The sequence below is a fragment of the Rhincodon typus genome, chromosome 9 (assembly GCF_021869965.1).
Source record: "Rhincodon typus isolate 14 chromosome 9, sRhiTyp1.1, whole genome shotgun sequence".
Taxonomy (NCBI): Eukaryota; Metazoa; Chordata; class Chondrichthyes; order Orectolobiformes; family Rhincodontidae; genus Rhincodon; species Rhincodon typus.
The window spans coordinates 44,385,466-44,407,303 of record NC_063340.1 but is presented as its reverse complement, the minus strand read 5'-3'; the positions used below and the strand labels follow the sequence as shown (position 1 = coordinate 44,407,303).

Genomic DNA, 21,838 nt, shown 5'->3' with positions numbered 1-21,838 from the left:
AATATTGGTTGCTTCTCTGAAGGAACTTTATTTTGTCTGCTGTACTTTATCCACAGTTTCCATACCTCATTACTGATGTGAAGTTATCAAGTAGCGATGGGACTTTAAAGATATAATTCTTGTAATAGTAGGGATAACTAAATTGTTGGTGGAGATTCCAGTCTGATATGTAAAACATAAACACTTTCAAGTACCTGCAGGGACAAATAGCCTGTTTCTGTTTTGTAAATATTATATAAAGTACGCACATTCTTTACACCATCTCTGCAGTTTCCACAGCATACACATTCCTAAAAATATAATATTTAAAGGGTGTTTTCAGAAAATACCCTTGAAACTCCTAATTAAAAGCCAATCAGGTTACACTTGGCCACACCTATCTGATTTAAATCTCAAAAACATTAGGGAAATTGCAATAATCCTGAGTTTTAAGGTGGAAGCCTCAATCAAAGGTAATGATGACCAGATATGGAATTGCAAATTAATATCAGTTCTTTAAACTGTATCTTAAGTTCTATACTGAGATAGCAGGTTCACTTTCTCTTGCAAAGCTTTCCTAAATATTTTAATATTCGCATATACTGATGCATTCACACTTCCAACAAAGGCGACGTTTCCATGTTTCATTTCTTCCGTTACACAATTTTCATCATACCTACCTGGAAGGCATTTCTGACGTACATAAGCTTCCTATTTTTATCCATAGCTCACATACTTTAGCTCAGATTGACTCATTTAAGCTACATGACTCAGATCACTCCTGGTTCTACCAGTTGCTAACTAGTATGTGTGGGTTCAATGGTGCCGTTTCTATTAGTGCCACCAGCCTGAAGCCTGTGGAGATTGAGCTTCTCACCTTTGCCACCTCTCTCTGCTGTCATTGCTTGATGCTGTCTTCTATTCTCATAATTCACTCAAGAAGTCAGTGAGGATTGCATGGACATGACAGCTCACTACATTATATGAGCTGCTGCTCATGATGAAGATTGTGGCCACCCATCTCTTTAAGTATAGGAAACTTAAGCTGATGCTCTCTCACTCCTGTCTGCTGTTTAATGTACTCCAATCCAAAAATAGTAAAACTTATGCATTATAAGCCAATTTCCACAAGCCAACTTTTTAAAGTGCCTGCTGCACTTTAACTAAAATTCCAGTTATGCTCAGTATGAGTTTTTAAGCACTCAATTCCAGTTCCTGTCTAATAGCTAAGAACACAGCAATCTGGCCGGTTGTCACTAACAGCTTTCCTGCACCACACTGGGAATTGTGAGTTGAGTTTCTTAATTGTTTAATTCGCATTGTAAATATGTCATGAAAATTGCCTGTGCAACTAAGATCTCAGAAATCAGATTTAAGAAAATTTAAAACATCAAAGGATGGGAGGAGGGTAAAGACTTGTAATTCTCAAAGTTGTCTTTCTCCCAAACTCGCTTTCTCCACCCAAAAATGCATAGCCAGATCACGTAGCTGCAGTAATAACATGTGATATAATGTGGTATTTAAAACTGGGAGTGAAGATTGTGAATGTTTGTGATATATTTCAAATCTGTTCTTGATTTGCCACCTTATTTTCTGCAGTAAGAATTTAAAAGATGTAAACAATTGGCAGCAACCTTAAGAGATTACATTGGCAAATACTTTTATTATATTAGGTATGCTGTAACAGATATTATGTAGGTATCCTGCTTCCTACTTTTGCAACATGTAAAGAAAATAAGCAAAATGAATAATTGTTTCTACCCATTTTAAACTTGTATGAAAGCAGGAACATTGAAATATTTTGCGATTATTAAAAATTACTTCCAGAGATTTGAGGTGTAGGTAAAAATGTAAACCTGTGTTACAGTAACCATTGCTCCGCAGTATTCAGTATCTAAGTATGACCAGGGCAGATATATAGATGAAAGACCTGGCAATCAATAAATAATTAAAACATTCTTTCCTGCTGGTGAGAGAATACGTGTTCTTTCAGGAGCAAGGTCACTTATTTCTCATGTACCCATAAAGCATTATTCTGACTGTGCAGTCAAACTGTGCTCAGAGATATATGAGGAGGGGCGTTCAAAAGAGAAAGTACTCCAATAGCTGTGAATAAGTGCACAACATAATATAGCACCAAGCAGTACAGATCATAAAACCCCCAGTTATCAACCCTGAGGGTTTTAACCTTGTTCATCTGCTGGAACTTGGACAGGCTGTTAAAATAATTGTGCTGGTTTAGTTTCTCCAACTCTGTTGCCTTCCCACAGGAATTTTATTTAGCAGTGCTGAAGTAGAGTTATATCAGGCCTGAAATGTCAACTGTCTCCAGATGTTGCTAGACCTTGCTGAATTTCTTCAGCATTTTCTGTTTTTATTTTACATATTCAGAATCTGCAGGATTTTGCTTTCATGGAGTTTCATCCTCCCCTTCTGAACAGCTGCTAAAAGGGAGCAAGACCATTTGTTTAATATTGTAGGTCAGGCTGAAACCAGGTCCTCAGGACCCAGCTGCATTTTATTCTAAGTCCTGCGATGCAGAGATGACCCAGAAAGGTAGCTGAGTTTTATTTTATTTTCTTTCTTATTGACCCAGAGGAACAGGAGTTTTCACCTATAATAAAACAAAGAGCTGCGGATACTGGAGATCTAAAACAAAAACAGAAATGGCTGGAGAAATTCAGCAGGTTTGACAGCATCTGTAGGAAGAAAATAGAGTTAACATTTCAAGTCAAGTGACTCTTCGCCAGAAGAGGTGTAGGAAGTTGGAAGTTGTAGGAAGAATTGTAAGAAGTTGTAGGAGTTTTTATCTGGCTGGAGAAGAAAAACTAGACCTTGCAACTCTAGGTTTTGTACCTCAACCATCATGCCTTCCCAACACTCCTCCCTACCAAGTGATCAGTTAGTAATTGTTCCTACGCTGCAGTGTTTGCTACCAATAGCTCACTCCAACTCACTGGCTAGCTGGTACTTCTTGCTGGGTTTGGGCAATGTAATGATAAGATATCTCCTGACATTCTGCTGAAAAGGACAGGATGATTTATTGGCTGGTTTGGTTTTTGATTTGTTTCCTGGTCACATAATTCCCTCAAAGGCGATACAGTTGTGGATAATACAAAAATGCAAGAAACTCTTTCCAGCTATGGACAAAGAAAAACATAGTTACGTTTAAGGTCAGTTAATTTTCATCAGAACTGAGCAAAGATGGAAACCGAACAGGTTCTGAGCACTTAAAAGGCAGGAGTGTGTGAAGAACGAGAGGAAAGGTCTGTGATAGCTTGGAGGGCCGGACAGATTGAATGACGAAAGGTTTTGTGGTGCAAAGCCAAAGTGAGGGGTAATAGGACAAGGAGAGAAACAAAAGATATGTCTAGTGGAGATGTGAATGATAAAATAACAACTATCCAAAACAAAGTAAAAAATTTCAGAAAGATACAAGAAAAAATAATGAAACAAAATTGGGGGTATTTATGATCTAAAATTGTTGAGCTCAGTGTTCAGTGTTGAAAGGCACGCTGCTGTTCCTTGTGTGTACATTGAGGTTCATTGGAACACTTCAGCATTACAAATGTAATCTATTGTTTAAGAAAGAATGGAACTACAGACCTGTTAGTTTCACGATTTTAGAAGGAAAAGTACTAGAACCTATTATAAAGGATATGATTGCTTGATACTTAGGAAACAGTTGTATAATTAGGCAGAGTTAACATGGATTTATGAAGGGGAAATCATGTTTGACAAACCATATAAAAGTTTTCTGAGGATGTTACTAGCAGTGTTGGTAAGGGGGAACCAGTGGATGTGGTATACTTAGATTTTTCAAGGCTTTTAATAAAGCCCCACATGGAAAGTTAATAAACAAAATTTTAATGCATAGGATTGAGGCTATTATGTTAGCATGGATTGAGGAGTATTTAACAAGCAGAAAGGGGCACTAGCTAAACTAGAGATAATGGGGACTAAGGGAAAACTCTCCACTGGTTTCAGTCATACCTAGCACAAAGGAAGATGTTTGTAGTTGTTGGAGGTCAGCTATCTCACTTTTGAGATGATAGCTTGCAAGCAGTTCCTCCAGTTAATGGCCCAGGCCCAATCATCTTCAGTTGCTTCATCAATGACCTACACTTCATCACAAGGTCAGAAATGGGAATGTTTGCAGATGATTACACAATGTTCAGCGGTGTTCGTGACTCCTCAGATGCTGAAGTAGTCCTTGTCTAAATTCAGCAAGGCCTGGACAACACCCAGGTTTGGGCTGACAATTGGCAAATAACAATCATGTCACACAAGTGGCAGGCAATGGCCATCTCCAACAACAGAGAATATAACCATCATCCCTTGACATTCAATGGCATAACAATCACTGTATACTCCACCATCAACATCCTGGAGTTACCATTGATCAGAAACTGAACTGGACTAGCCATATAAATACAGTGGCTACAAGAGCAAGTCAGAGTCTACAAATCCTGAAAAGAGTAACTCACTTCCTGTATCCCCAAAGACTGTCCACCATCTACATGGCACAAGTCAGGATTGTGATGGAATACTCCCCACTTGCCTGGATGAGTACAACTCCAAAAGCATTCCAGAAACTCAACACCATCCAGGACAAGTTGATTTTTGAATTTACGTTTGATTGGTCAAAATCCTTCAAGCCATCCAGACTTGAAGCCAAATCACCATTCTTTCATTGTGACTGGGTCTTGGAAATCCCTTCCTAAAAGCACTGTGGAGCCATTCAAGAAATCAGCTCACCACCACCTCCTTCTTGAGCAGAATTACACTGGGCAATAAATGCTGGCTTAGCCAGCGACACCCACATCAGTGAATGAATTTTGAAAAAAAAAATTAGACATGTGTTAGACATTTCATTCTGAGTGACAATTGAGATGTAACAATTGGATTTCATTTCTTGGGGAGGCAGTTTTTATTTTGAAATGTCTGAAACATCCGTTTAGGATAAAAACCTAGAATCCTTGGTAAGAGTACATGATTATTCATGCTACGCAAGTAAATGATACCCTTTGAGGACTGTGGCTGGTTTCACAAGGTGACAATCTGGAAAGTAAATATTTGGAAATTTGACAAGCAACATGAAAAGGTGTTACCTCTTCCTGATATATGACTCTTCAGGCATTTGTAACTGTTTAAAAGTACCTTCCCTGAATGAACATTCTTTGCCAATGACTGTAGACAGTAAACGTTAAAAGGCTATCATATCCAAGCCTGATTCCATCTTCACGCAACAACCACATGTACATTTGTTCCCGCTTTAACTATTTGCTAGGAGTTAGAAGCAACAAACGTACCTTATCTTTTCCTTCCTTTGATGAGGATATTGAGTGCGGTTGTTGTTTTCCATCTGCTGGCCTGATTATGATCAACATACTCAAATCAAAATCTACAATTAAATCTCTGAACTTCCTGACCCTGTAGTGATTGGAACAAGGTCAGCCAGGTAAACCTCATAGAATATGAATTCCCTGACAGGGACTGTTAACCTATTCCAATCAGGGAGCCCTGGCTGATGGATATAAACAGGAGTGTTAGAGGTTCTGCTCACTGTAGGAGCCAGCTCTGATCGAGTAGGGTCAGTGTCCTGTACTATGCATGTGTAAATAACGGGTGACTTAGTGACTGGATACCAGCCTTTGTGGAGTTATCTCAGACCCATTTTCAGTTCCAGTGATCTGTCTGTGGAGCCCTAAACTGTTCTGAACAGATAAACTGGCAACCATGTATGATGTCTGTGTTAGAATCTGTGGAAATTGTCTGGATGACCCCTTACTTCAGGCCTTGTTGAACATTAGTAGCCTGGACACTGACTGTTACATAATTTCTTTATTTAATTGATTTACCATTAATGTCATTAAGATGACAGGATGAATTTCCAATGGAATTCTACCGCCTGTCTGCTCTAGCTTTGGATAAAGAGCCTTGAAATTCTGAAAATTTCAGGTTTTTATGATTCTGCCACTGAACTTATAATAGAAAATTGGGGAGAATAAATACACAACAACATTCATCCTTTACAGCCTCTACATGAAAAAAGAGTATAAATAAACAGGGAGGAAACCTTCAAAAAACTGAATGTGATGTGAAAACAAGTTAAGACAAACGTACCTAGTTTAAAGAAATCATTTCTACATCGATAAATTTATTCCCAAACTAAGTTGTATGTTCTGGCTTGAACACCTTTATTTATGTAATTCATGGAGAAGGGACATTTGCCTTCCTTATTTGCACATACATTTCATTTCTATTTGAAAAGGAAAAGCTCTCAAGGGAAAGGCTATTTGAAGCACATGAATGCAACAACATATTCCAAGTTTATGGGAAACAAAAAACCTACACAAAAGTAGAAAGCAATTGATGGGCATTTTTTCTACTATACAGGCATGACTATTTTCTAAGTTGAACATTCAACAACACTGAATTAGTTTGACAGGCATTTCTGCCATTGTGTAATCTGCTAATGTCTCCAGATTTTACGAGAGTGATGCATCTTATGCCCCACATCCCTGGAATATCTGGATAACAAGGATACCTACGTCAGACTCCTACTTATTGACTACAGCTCCACCTTGAACACCATAATTCCAAGCAAATGTATCTCCAGACTCCAGGACCTGAGTGTCTGCTCGCCCTCTGTAACTAGATTTTTGACTTCCTGATTAACAGACCACAGTCAGTAAGGATAAGCAACGTCTCCTCCACCACAATCCTCAACACTGGCACCCTGCAAGGCTACATAGTCAGCCCCCTGCTGTACTCCTTATACACACATGACTGTGTGGCCAAATCCGCACCAACTCCATTTACAAGTTTGCTGACAATGCCATCATTGTAGGTCGGACCTCAAACAATGACAAGACGGAGTACAGTTAGGAGATAAAGTGCTTAGTGGCATGGTGTAAAGACAACAATCTCTGCGTCAACATCAGCAAAACGAAGGAGCTGGTCATTGAATCCAGGAAGGGGAGTGGAGGGTGCGTCCCTGTCTGCATCAACGGTGAGAGGTGGAGACAGTTGGCATCATCAAGTTCCTGTGCGTGACTATCACCAACAATCTGTCCTGGTCTACCCATATTGACACTATGGCAAAGAAAGCACAACAACACCTCTTCTTCCTCAGGAGGCTAGAAAGATTCGGCATGTCCATAAAGAGCGTTGTGAACACAGCCCAGTCCATCATGCAAACCAGCCTCCCATCCATTGACTTCATCTATTCTTCTCGCTGTATCTGGAAAGCATTAAAACATTAACCAGAGACCCCTCCCACTCCAGTAATACTCTCTTCCACCCTCTTCCACTGGCCAAAGATATAAATGTTTAAATGCATATACGAACAGATTCAAGAGCAGCTTCTTCCCCACTGTTATCAGACTTTTGAATGGACCTCCTCAATGTTAATGTTGACCTCTCTCTGCACCTTCTCGGCAGCTTTAACACTTTATCCTGCACTCAGTTCTCTTACACTGATGCACTTGTACAGTATGATCTGTCTGTAAAGCATGTAAGACAACACTTTTTCACTGTACCTCGGTACACACGACAGTAAAAAGGTCAAAGTAAATCAAAATCAAAAACATCTTGCTCAAAAACATTTTGTGCTCCAAATTGTTGGCCATGAGCAAAGATAGTGGTGCCACAATTACAACAGGATGTCTGAGAGCTTCATAAATGACAAGACCAATGGGCTATCTCCTGAACCAGTGCATTTTATGAAATGAGAAACAAAGGAATGGATGATAGAGAAGGAACTATGGTGAACCATAGTCAAATCAGGTACAGTGAAAAAGGGTGAATAAAGATGAGCTTAGAAGCGAGAGAAAAAAAACAAAGAAAGGAAACTAAGAAAAATTATTTTCACATTTTTAAAATGTCTAACAATTTACTTCCTGTAGGAATGAGATTCCATGGTTTCAATTGTTCTCTTTCTGAACTGCCATGAGAAAGGTATTTAAGATGTCAAGTAGCAGTTCTAAATTTGTGTGGCAAATTTAATGGCAGTTAAATAGGAAATGCAGCAAATGCTTGAAACTACTACGGGAGGCTACTGATTTAAGTCGGATTGATGGTGTACGTTGTCCCACAAATTGTGGCATGGCAAAATCCATAGAGTATTTCTTCCTCAGCACAAGTTGTAGGATGATTTAGACACCAATAGTGATCACCAATGAGCTCACCATTATTTGGCCTTGTAATAAACGTGGTTGAGTTTCTTCATTAATAGTTTCCTTCTAGTAGCATTCAGACTGAATTCTTCTCCAGCTGCCAGATTAGCTGCACTAGAAGGTCATCATCCAAGGCCCATTTCCATGCTTGAGCTCAGAAAAAACAGGCCGATACTCCAATGCAGTACTAAAGGAACACTGCAATTCTGGAGGTGTCAGCTTTCAAATAAACTATTAAATGGAGTCCCCACTTGCCTGCTCAAGTGGATGTAAAAGATCTTATGGCACTATTTTAAAGAAGAGCTGGGGATTATCCCTAGTATCCTGGCGAGTATCTGTCCTTGAAAACATATGACAAGAACAGATTATCTAGCTAGTACCATATTGTTAACCCCATTCAGAATTTAAAAATAAACAACTTGGCACTGAATGAGAATATTAGTCTGTGATTACACACAACCCAAGAAGGCCTATTGGGAAAATTTGGACAAGTCTTTTCTCGCCCCATTTGCCAATCAAAACCAGTAATCAGGAAAAGGCAGGTTACCAGAAACAAGTAGGAAATACTATGAGCAAGGTATGTAGTCATTTCAAACTTTTTATTGATACCGTGGTGGAAAAGTTGGATAAGGCTGGTAAACGGGCACCAGGAGCATGATACATGATGAATTTGCACCTGTTTGTTGTGATACAAACAGGAAACAACTGTAGCAGAGAAACTATAGGAATCAAGTATTCATTCTCAGATTAGTAGAATCTGACAAGAGATGTTCCAGGGATCTGTATTTAGGCCTCAGCATTTAATCACATCGATCAACTGAGTGAGGTAATAGAGTGCTCTATATTGAAGTTTGCTGATGGCACCCAATTTGAAACATTATAAGTTGTTCAAATAGGATCAGAATTTTACATTCAAACCAATTTCCAACCCAAGTCGCATAGATTAAATTAGTGGGAAAAAGGTTGACAATTTTTTTATTTGATCATGGGATGTGGGTGTCTCTGGCTAGGCCAGCATTTATTGCCCATCCTTAATTGCCTGGTGGTTAGTTAAGTGTCAACCACATTCAGAGTCATACACCGAAAGGAGGTACATGCTGTAAAGATGGCAGATTTCCTTCCCGAGTGGACATTAGTGATCCGGATGAGTATATTTTTACAACAATCCGCCATGATTACATGGTTGCCAGTAGGCTAGGCTTTTATTCTAGATTGTTATTGATTCAAATTTCACTATCTGCCATGGTGGAATTTGAAGCCACGTCCCCAGAACGTTAACCTGGAGCTCTGGATAGTGAAATTAACTCTATGACACTATACATGCCTGCAAAGTCAAGTAGATGGAGTTCGAGATGGTGATATGTGAAGTCATCCACTTTTGATCAAAGAAAGATCAATTTGAATATTTTCTCAATTAAAAACTGGAGGTGCAGAGATTTGGATGACTGAGTACATACATTTCAGATATAAAAGCTACATCAGTAGTCCCAGTCACATCACTGACATGTATCATGTGATGTATTTATTTTTTTAATTTCACTTGTAAAATTGAACTGGTTAAATCATGGTGCAAATCTTATATTGTCAAGGTAAGTTTCAGATTTAATGCTTAATGCCTTTATGTCACCTTTACCAACATCCTTGAAGTGGAGACTTGTCATCTGACTGGCTACTTTGCCATACAAAAATCCTTTGGCACATGACCGTCTTCCATCACCCTGGATGTGCCCAAGCCAACAAAGTCACCTCTGCTTGAGTAACTGTATACTTCTGCTTTTCATCATTTAAATGAATGATTTGGATGTCAACATAGGAGATATAGTTAGTAAGTTTGCAGATGACACCAAAATTGGTGATGTCGTGGACAGCGAAGAAGATTACCTCAGAGTTCAACAGGATCTTGATTAAATGGGTCAATGTGCCGAGGAGTGGCAGATAGAGTTTAATTTAGATAAATGTGACATATTGCATTTTGGCAAGGCAAATCAGGGCAGGACTTATACACTTAACAGTTAGGTCCTGAGGAGTGTTGCTGAACAAAGAGACCTTGGAGTGCAGGTTCATAGTTCCTTGAAAGTGGAGTTCCAACTGGACAGGATTGTGAAGAAGGCGTTTGGTATGCTTGCCTTTATTGGTCAGTGCATTTTAGTATAGGAGCTGGGAGGTCATGTTACGGCTGTACAGGACATTGGTTCGGCCACTTTTGGAATACTGCATTCAATTCTTGTCTCCCTGCTATAGGAAGGATGTTGTGAACCTTGAAAAGGTTCAGAAAAGATTTACAAGGATGTTGCCAGGGTTGGAGGGTTTCAGCTATAGGGAGAGGCTGAATATGCTGGGGCATTTTCTCCCTGGAGTGTAGGCGGCCAAGGGGTGACCTTATAGAGGTTTAGAAAATCATGTGGGGCATAGGTAGTGTGAATAGTTAAGGTCTTTTCCCCGGGGTGGGGTAGTCCAGAACTACAGAGCCTAGGTTTAAGGTGGGAGGGGAAAGATTTGAGAGGGATTTAAAGAGCAACTTTTTTAAATAGAGGGTGGTGCATGTATGGAATGAGCTGCCAGAGGTAGTGGTGGAGGCTGGTACAATTACAACATTTAAAACGCATCTGGATAGGTATATGAATAGAATGGGTTTAGAGGGATATGCACAAATTGCTGGCAAGTGGGACTAGATTCATTTAGTATATCTGGTCAGCATGGACGAGTTGGACCGAAGGTTCTGTTTCCATGCTGTACAGCTCTATGTCAATAGGCCATTAAGAGAGAGATGCAAAGAGAAGGAAGGTATGATCAAGTCAACCCAACTGCTATTATGACTTTCCAGCATTTGGTTACATCAACATTTGTACAGCCCTGGAGACTGAAACCTACTCACATCAATGTCTACAGAATGATACAGAGATGTATGAATAAGGGAATTGGGGGAATTTCACTTAAATAATGGTATAATTTCCCTTTGCTTACTCCACAGGAAGAATTGGTTGAGCAAAGTTGGAAGTCCAAGCTCTCGAATTGACCAAGCACATTTTTCAAATGAGAAGGAGATCTCCAAACTGGAATTCAGTAATTTCACCACCAGATACTAATAGCATGATCTTACGTTGCTCCCAACTCACAGCCAGAGCAACCAGTTGAAATTATTGTTGGCATTGTCCATATTCAATCCAATGCCTCTACTTGCATGATTGCTGCGTATTGGAAAGTTTTTCTCTTTATTATTAAAACAAGCAAAATTATTGCTGAAAAGAAGTGATATAAAAAAGATTGCACTAATATACAAAATGGTACTTCCCTATAGAACAGTGAACTGAGGACAAATTTTCTTTCAATTTCTCTGTTGAATAGTTCTCATTTATCAAATTGAAAATAAAACGCGGATGGAGGTACGGTGCTATGCTGTTTTCAGAAAACATTTGAGAATATTTATTTTAAAATATGTGCCAATTGGTTGTGCAATTGAAGTATGTGAACAAGAAAATAGAAATAAAAATAAATAAATGTCAACTGTGGTCATCATTTTTAAATTATTGCGCCTTAAACTGAGTTTTAAGCATTAAAAATTCCACTAACTCTCCAAAACCAGTCCATGTTTAATATTCTTTCTAATGGTCAAGTAGCAAAAATGTTTTAAACATATTCTGCGGGACTTTTTATTTGTTTATACATTATCAAAAGGCTTCACATTTGCTGTTTTAATCGAACATAGCACAGTTTGTGCCATCTCCTCAGCAATGGAGCAGTTGACTGAGTGCAGATCAACAACAGACGTGGTGTGTGTGTGTGTGTGTAACCTTTCTTTTCCTGAATTTCATTCAAGGCTAGTTTTATCATTGTACTTCACTCTCATGAATGGTTGTCCTGACCTTCTAGACATGTTACACCATCTTAGCAAAACTTATTTCTGAGAAACCAAAAAATGGCTGAACCACAAAAGGTGCAATAGAATGTAAACAATATAACACATTTAAGTTTAAAATTAAGCTATGGCCTTTAATTAACTTCATCAAAGCTTGTAATAACTGATTTTATAAAATTATGGTCTCAGGAGAGAATCGCATCCACCAGCAGCTTGTAATTGCCATCTCAATTTTATCATGCAATGAAAAAGTATGGGAACCACACATATATCCACCAGCAGTGCAATTTTTAAAGATTAATAAGTTTCAACAATGCAACCTTTAACATTTGTTTTACACATTTAAGACCACTGAAACTATGGAGTTACTTATATCAGTGTGACCCAGTAGCAGTTTATGTGCACGCTGCCTGTGTAACAGTTATGTACTAAGCTCTTTAAAGTCCAGTTTTCATGCAAATGAAGGCAAGCACATACACAAGCAGTCCATGATTTATGAATGACTGACTTAAGAACTCTTGTACTTACAAATGCGATACAGAGGTATATTAATTTTAAAGATCTGACATGCGAACACTTCTTCATGCTTATGAATGGCTATTTTATATTGTCCTGTATTGTGTTTTGACTTGCATATAGATTGACTTACAAACTGACTCAAAAATAGGACCTGTTTGCAACCTGCAGACTGCCTCTGTTGTGAGCAGAGTACATGAATAGCATTTTGTCTGCGAAGTATCTATTTACATAATTACAACTGGAATAGTCTTTTGAACTAGTTTCTATCACCTAAGGAAGTTAGAAAGTGATTTTCCAGACTTTATTCTTCCCTAATTGAACTGGGTTTTTATCTTTCTTTTGCCTCTCACGTGGCTTTCTGATGAGGTCAAATGGCATATATTAGCAAACTGACAATGCAAGAACAGCCTCTTAATTTCAATTCTATCTCTCTCTGTAAGGTGCAAAGTTCTTTCTGGTGAAGCTGTCTGTATAACTATTTCATTGCTACGTTACTATTGATAAACAAACTTCTTGAAGTCTGACATTTTTTGAAATTGTAATGCATCTGACATTTGAGTTGGTTTCTACAGCAAAGTTAATGCGCTGAATTTATGAAAGTCTACAGCTATCCATATAAGCATAACATTTAATTTGCAATTTCTTATCACTGAAGACCTTGCACACAGTTACCAATATATTTCAAGAGCTCTTTTCGATCCTGTTTTTCAATGCCACACATATGGTCCATGCCAGGATCTTGTACGTGGATATGTCTGAAGACCAGTCACAAGGGAAGACTAAAAGGATAACTTTCACTTTGGACAGGGTAGGAAAGTAGGTGACTGCAGATCAGCTGTGTATCTGTCATACATATCACTCACCTTTCCTTTCCATTGTATTCATTGATCTGTAGTTATTGGCTTTCTGTCCGAATCCAAAATGGAAATTAACCCATAACATTCTTGAGGGAAACCATAACAGAGCTATGCATACTTTTGCAGGCAGACTTGAAATTTGCTTCGAGGGATTGTTCTGTCACTGTTTTTGCAAGTTACAACTGCATTAAACATTTTTAGAGAAAGGTTTTTGCAGGCAACTTTTGGAAACCTCTGTCACGTTTTTCAAAGTTCAGTCCACAATTGTATCACACAAATCAGGGATGTACTTTTGCCAGGATCAGTAAAATTAGCTCCTTCCCTTTGGAAAACAATTGACATTAGGGATAGTTGGAACTGCAGATGCTGGAGAATCCGAGACAACAAGGTGCAGGGCTGGATGAACACAGCAGGCCAAGCAGCATCCTAGGAGCAGAGAGGCTGACGTTTCGGGCCTTAGGATTTAATTTTCCACTCATGTCATGTTCCACACAGTACAAGACATAGTTGACTATGTGCACATTACACAGCAATGATGGTGCATTCATGATCACAAAGAGCTACCTTGATGTGAATGTGGAGCTGTTCTGTGACCACTTTGCAAGAATGGCTAATTCAAGAACATGTTGAACAGAATAAGACAAAGAGTAATCAGGTGTACTGTTGAAGTTTGTCAGCAACAGCACCTGAAGAGGACAAATTACTATTCGGAAGGTTAAAGCAACAGTGTGCAGGTAGAGTACAATGTATTTTTGGCTGATCCATTGGAAACTTCTCACGTCACAAAGGGGCCGTAGACCCCTATTGAAGAATGCCTGTGCTAATTCACAGCAGGAGATTCTATCATTTAGTTTCAGCCATTTACCTCGGGTACCAGGAGTTACCTGTTCTCTGCATGTTTCACTTCTGGAATAGAGGTATGATATTTCCTACTTTTCAGTCTGCTGGAACGTTTCCTGGATTGAGGAAATTTTGGCAAGTTAAGATCAATATATTACTACCTCATAAGCCACTTTTAAAATCCTGCGATGAAGTCCCTCAGGACCTGGGGACTTGTCAGCCTGTAGATCCATTAGTTTGCTCAGTACCACATTCCTAGTGATTACAATTTCACGAAGTTCCTGTCTGCCTTCCACCTCCTAGTTTATAGCTTTTACTGGTATATTTTCTGTATTCTCTATAATGAAATCAGAAGCAAAGTATTTGTTAATTTCATGTATCGTTTCCATATCATCTATTGTGAACTCCGCATTCTCATTGTCTAGAGAACTAGTGCTCATTTTATTTACCCTTTTTCTTTTTTAAATACCTGTAGAAGCTCTTGCTACCCATTTTTTACATTTCTGGCTAGTTTCCTCTACTATTCTAATTTTCTGATTAATCTTTTAGTCATTCTCTGCCATTCTTTAGATTCTGGCAAATCATTTGACCTGTCACTCATCTTTGTGAAATCATATGCTTTTTCCTTATGTTTGATGCTTTCCTTAACTTCTTTGTGTTATTGTAGGAATATAGTTAATCTGCATTTTCTGAAATATCCCCTTAAATGCATCTCACTTGTTAGTATCCCAGCTCACATCAGATAACTCCGATTTCATGTTTAAAATACTAATCTTAGATCCATTCTTCTCCCCTTCAATCTGAATGTAAAATTCAATCATATTTTAGTCACTGCTATCCAGGGGATTCTATACTCTGAGGTAATTAATTAATCTTGTCACACTACATAGCATCAAGTCTAGTATAACCTGCTCTCTTGTTAGTCCCAGAATATGCTATTCAAAGAAATTATATCAACTTCATTCCATAAACTCCTCATCCAGGCTATCATTGCCAATCTGATTTTTCTAGTTTATATATAGTTTGAAATCTCCCATGATTATTGTTACAGCTTTGTCACAAGAACTCAATACTTCTTCCTGTTTCTTTTGACCTACATTGTGGCTATTGTTAGAGAGCCTGTCCCTCCCATAATGATTTTTTTACCCTACTATATCTTATCTCCACCCAAACTAATTCTACAATCTGATCTCCTAAACTTAGGTCATCTGTAACTATTGCGTAAATCTCTAACTAAAGCACCTTTATTAATGGTTCTAACCCTCTGTTTTTACCTAGATTTTTATTCTCCTTGAATGTCATGTAGCCCTTAATATTCAGGACCCAATTCTTGTCATCATGCAGCCACGTCCCTAGAGTGTAGGATTCCCGAGGCAGCAGTGACTAAAATACGATTGATTTTACATTCAGATTGAAGGGGAGAAGAATGGGTCTAAGCTTAGTATTTTAAACATGTAACCATGAAAGCTGTTACTTGAAATGGACCGGGATATTAGATCAATGGATAGATCAATAGAGATGTATTTAATGGCTATCAGATCTTATTTACCTATCTCAATGTGCATTATCAACTAATTTATGATTTTTTCTGAATACTACGGCACATTCAGATACAAGACCTTTAGATTAGTTGTTTTTGTTATCTTTCCAACATGACTGTAGGTGTATTCTTAGTTTAATTCTCCCTGCCCCTCCATCCATTCTCTGACCTTCATTTCTCACATTATTGTTTTGCTCTCCTGCCTCAACTCTAGCCTATGATTTATCCCATCTACCCGAGCTTGACCCTTCACCCCTGTTGTTTAGTTTAAAGCCCTTTCTACGTCTCTAGCTTTATAGATTGTTAAAAAAACTGCACCCAGCACAGTTCAGTTGCAAACAGTCTCAATGGCACAGTCCCACTACACTCCATTAGGCATTTCAGATCAAATCAAATCAAATCATTGGACTACCAGGTTTAGGATCCAAAGGGTAGAAGTCTTGTCTGCCAAGAGGTGTCAGCCAATCCGAGGCAGGGAACTATACAAACCAGGCACCACCACTGGGAGTGGAGGCTACTGTCAGGAACACAGAAAGGTCTTCACCAGAGATCATCATGAGATCTGAAGAGACATAAGTGAAGAGAGGAGGAAGGCACTGGAGAGAGAGGACGTGAATTGGATACAAGGGTAAATGATGGCTCTCAGAGGCATCCCTACCCACTAACGTTGGGTCCATCAATTGAACACTTAAGTGCCTTTGAAAGAGAGAGCCCAGTGGAAGAATACTAGCAAATCTAACTGTGTTTGATGAGTGGCCTGCAGCAGGTATGGGAAATCCATGAAAGTTTAGGAAAATCCCTGAACCACCATTAATCCAATTGGGCTTTATGTAGTCCAATAATGAGCCTAATTAGCCAACAGGGAGGATACTCCATCAGCATATTACCACTGAGTTAATGGTGGCAGTCTTCCTACTGGGGTGGTTGAGCCACTCAGCCTACCCCATGACTGTGCAGGTCCACCTGTCATTTGGTCTGCTGTAGCAGGCTCCATTACATCCTGCTCAGTCTGTGACTTCCTCTGCCTGTGAAAATCCAGTCACTGTAGTCAAAGCAAAATCCCTCTTGTTCTGATTGGTCTCATAAATGTCAAGGCGCATCTAAGTGACCTTTGGCAGACATGCCATCAAACACCTCGGAGATTTACTTGTGTGCAGTAAGTCATGAAATCCTGCAGATGTCACTAGCAGATCTTTGGAAGAAACTGGAAGTAAAGACATTTTGATCTATAATGACCTTGATGACCATTGACAATCTAGACCACTTGGTCCACTGGGAAAGTGGAATTGTTCCTAGAGGCTGCAGATGTCAGCTGTGAACTGTCCTGACACCAGAAGCCTCCTAAATTACCCCTGCTCTATCTTGTAAACAAGGTTGAATATTGAATATTCTGTTTTCAGGATCTGCCTCCTTTGAGCTGGAGCTTTCTGTTCATCATGTCTGTCATATGGAGCAGCATGTGGCTGAGGAAAGGACAGCTGTTCTTCTGTTGTTGCTTCACCTAATGTTTTTATTGTTGGTATTGTGGCTTCTCTTGTTCATCAGAGGTCCAAGGTAAAGCTGCAGAAATTGCTCCCATTTCCATTAATAGCGGGACTGGAGATGAGAACCAGAATGTTGGGTCAACATTCAACCAGAATGTTGCCTCTGAAAATTTAAATTATGGACTCAACACCTCAATGGGGTCCCTGTGTGATGCTGAATGCCTACCAATAAAAGCTATAAGTGAGCTGGACTATGTCTGGTTTCCAACATATGCTGTTTTCAGGGGTTTTACCCAAATGCTCCATCCACAATCCAATCTACCCACGCACTTGCCAGTAACAAGTCTGCCCCAGGACACGATTGAGAGGTGAACAAGACTTCTAAATTGTAATATCCTTGGATTAAATGTGCTTTACTTTTTTCACTGCTAAGGTTAAATAATTTTCCTAATTGAGTTGGAAATATAAAGGACACAATATATAATTGCATTTGGATTTGTAATTTATTCTTCAGATTGATTCAGTTATGCTCTGTCAGTCAATTTGGGGAATTCTTATTGTGTAGTGGTAGCATCCCTGCCTCTGAGCCAGAAGCTCCAGGTTCACGTCCTGATTCCAGGGTTTGATGTCCTAATGGACTATGACATAAATGTAAAAGCTTATATTGCCATTCTTTGCTTAAAACTAATTTTCCTGCATTTGACTGAGAAGATTTCCCATACCAATCGAAGAGCGATTAAGAGTCAACTTTATTGCTGTACGTCTAGAATCACATAAAGACCAGAACAGGCAAAAACAGGAAGGTCCTACTGTAAAGAACATCAGTGAAACTGATGGATTTTTATGGAATTCTGGTGGTTTACAGTCCACATTTCTGATATTAACTTTATAATTCAAGATTTATTTAATTAATTGTGAATTTTGAACTCATGTCTTTGGATTATTAGTCCACTCTTCTGGATTACTAGATCCATAACACAACTTTTGAATACCATAGTTTTCTTCATCCACTGTCCTTAATTATAATCAAGCAATGCTATGTGGATAAAGGAAACTTTTTTGATTATAAATGCTTCACTCTATCCAATTTAGGATCCAGCCCAAACAATCATTTGCTTGAAATAATAAGGACATCATCATTCTCGTCAAAACCATTGCCTATATGGAGTGAGGTAAGACACAGATAGTATTCCTGGATCCATTTCATGCTCTCAGGAATGTGCAGCCAAATAGTGGTTACATTTTAATGATCAAAAGGAACTGACGAAGCAATCAGCTCTCTGCTAATACTCAAAATATTAATAAGATGAAGCTAAAATATTTTCCATTCAGTTTATAACTTCAGAACTATTAAAATGAATTTAAGTTGTTGCTGATATCCCACACTGTCTCTTTGGGAATACCTCCCACTGATTGTCTAAAACCAATTCAGGCCGATTCTGTATATTAAAGATATTTTACCTCATTCAAGTAAATTTTGGAATAATTATGTAAATTGTGTAATATAACAATGTACTAAATCAAAAAGCACTGGGCTACAGAATTGAAAAATCATTCATTATGAGCACAGATGAACAGTGAAAAGTACTAAAGTGGGTTGTATTGTAATGGTGGGACTGAGAAGCTTTGTGTGGTTTCCCTTCCAGCAACCCATCTGCTGGTACTAGTCTAAGCTGCTGATAACATGTGGGGAGGATGCCCACACAAATTCTTCAGCAGAATATAGGCTCAATCTTGATGAATGGTCAACAGGTTTGTTACATATTACTTAATTGCTAATTATACCTGAAGTGCGAACAGGATAGTGAGTTGGATGATCAGCCATGATCATGTTGAGTATTGGATCAGGCTTGAAGAGCTGAATGACCTACTTCTGCATCTGTTTTCTATGTTTTTATGTTGCTATGTATGATTTTGTAATGAATCACACCCCCTGATTTTTCCTTTGAGTGTTTTAATTGAGGATTTATCAGTCCGCTATGTTGAAGACCAATTCTGCTATTTGCCCAATTTATCTACGCTACATATGTCCTGGAGAGGATGCGTTGTTGAATTAGCCACCTGCTGGCAACAATCTGCCACTCAAGACTTGCAAAATCTGAATATGCCATTCCTTAACTGCCAACATAATTTAACTTTTTTAACAGCCACTCCCATCATTGAATCCCCTGATATCAATTGAGTGGGAATTATCAAACGTAGCTGGATCAACCAAATAAATACTGTGGCTGCAAAAGCAGTTCAGAGACTGGGAATTCTGTGGTGAGTATATCACCTCTTGATTTCACAATTCTCCCAACCATGCAAAGGACAGAAATGACGAGTGCAATGGAATACTCCCTACTTGCCTGGATGAATACTGTTCCAACAGCACTCAAGAAGCTCAATCCAAACTAAAAAAGCAGTCTGCTTAATGCCATCCACCACCTAAAACATTCAACTCCTCCATCACCATCCTCTACAGTATCAACTGTGCATACCATTTACAAAATGCCATGCAGCATTATAAAATCATCTTCGAACCCTGCAAGAACTATCATCAAAAGGAACAAGTACATAAGCACTTAGGAGCACCACCATCTGCAAGTTCCTTGTTCAAATAACACACCATTCTGTCTTGGAAATATATTGAAACTTCTTCGTTGTTGCTAGGTCACAACCATGGAATTCCTACCCTACAGCATTGTGGCTGCACCTACATCACAAGAACTGTAACAGTTGAAGAAGATGGCTTATAGCCCAGTTCTTAAGGCTAATTCAGAATATGGAATAAATGCTGGCCTTGTCAGCAATCCTCACATCCCATCAATGATATAATAAAATATTCTGAACATTAAATAATATAACATAACTAGGGATCAGATGTTTACTTTTAATAAAATGTATTGTGTGGAATTTTTATTCTGAGGCTCAGTATGGAGGCAGATCAAAAAGCAGGAGGGTTTTCCATCAGAGAGCAAGATGGATTTCTCATGCCATTAGGTTCATAAAAGCTTATTACATATTTGTACATAGGTAAAATGCCTGGCAAGCAGGCAGGAATTTCTGAAGTCCACAGGAACCTTTCAGCCATAATATTGAAAAGGCACTGAGATAGCAATTCAGGGTCTGCAACTCAGGACTATGAATGGACCTGAACTCCTCACTGCCATTCATTCCCATGATTTTAGACACACAAAAAAAGAATGCCACATATTTTAGATGTTCTCCTGCAGGACATCTGCAAAAGAAGAAACGTGGTATATCCCAGGGCTAGCAACACAAGGCCATCCTGAATCACCAAGGTGACTTGGATGGAGATTGCTGCAGCAGTCATCAACGTGGCAACAAGAAGCTTCTCTCGTCATACAAAGATATCTCCTACACTGTTGTTCACATGCCTGAAGGTAGCTATAATGCCTTCTGTACACGTGCCTTTCTCTGTAGCCTGTTCTGCAGTGATGAAGAGACTGGCTCCCCTCCTCTTGCACTGCTTACCCATTCACAGCTGTGGCTTCCTTAGCCTCAAGATTCCAATCCTGCTGTCATTGCACTTCCCTTCTTCTATTTTCTTAGTCTCAGCAATGCTAAGATTGCTGCTGGGTTCAGTAGTTCCACCCTCTGGAATGGAGGTACTGATCTGTGACAAAATAGTTGGATGCTTTCCAATTAAAGTCTTAACACAGTCATTGTCACCTTTGGACCCTTATCAGGGTTTATAAAAAATTCCTTCCTGGGTGTGGGCATCACTGAGACCAGCATTTATTGTCCATTCATAATTGTCCAGAGGGCAATTAAGTGTCAACCACATTGTCGTGGCTCTGATTTTAGAAAGACCAGACCAGGTAAGGATGGCAGATTTCCTTCCCTCAAGAACATTAGTGAATCAGATGGGTTTTCACAACAATCAGTAATGATTACATAGTTATCACTGATTTCTTTTGGATTGATCTTTGCATCAGATTTTTTTAGTTGAATTCAAATGTTACCATCAAGGGCATCTAGGGACAGGCAATAAATGCAGGCCAGCCAGCAACGCCCACATCCCACAAATGAATTTTTTTTAAAAATCTGCCATAGTGGGATTCAAATCCATGTCTCCAATATGTTAATCTGCAGTTTAGGACTACTGGTCTAGTGACATTACCACTACCCCACCCCATGCTGCTCCTACAGCCACTGGTTCATGGAGAGGTATACCGTTATTAAGCCTCCATAAGCCATGAGTGTTTTTTTTACCCTTTTCCTAATGCTGCTATGTGCACAATATTTGTTCACTTTACATTGTTTTCCACACATTTGGCAATCAGCACAATATGATTCTGAGGAAGGGTCACCAGACCCGAAATGTTAACTCTGTTTTTTCCTTCACAGATGCTGCCAGACCTGCTGAGCTTTTCCAGCAACTTTGTTTTTGTTCCCAATATGATTCTTGTTGTGCTTCATTACTGCCAGTGATGCAGCCCTTGCACATTAGCTCCATAACACTTCTGTCCCCAGTGCCATTAACTTCCTTAGGTCCTGCTCAGGTGATTGTACCTTAATTCCACACTGCTTCTCCCCATCACATTCCCCTGTGCCGCTGATGAATCTTGGCCACTTTT

At 39.1% G+C, this 21,838-nt stretch overlaps 1 long non-coding RNA gene across 1 annotated transcript in view; it reads left to right on the top strand.

Annotated features, from left to right (window-relative positions):
• LOC125484014 overlaps positions 1–11,212 on the top strand; it is a 136,895-nt gene extending 125,683 nt beyond the window's left edge. The window contains exon 3 of the long non-coding RNA XR_007262881.1: positions 11,131–11,212. This is a non-coding gene — a long non-coding RNA (uncharacterized LOC125484014). The remainder of the gene's footprint in view (positions 1–11,130) is intronic.
• Positions 11,213–21,838: the final 10,626 nt, after the last annotated feature.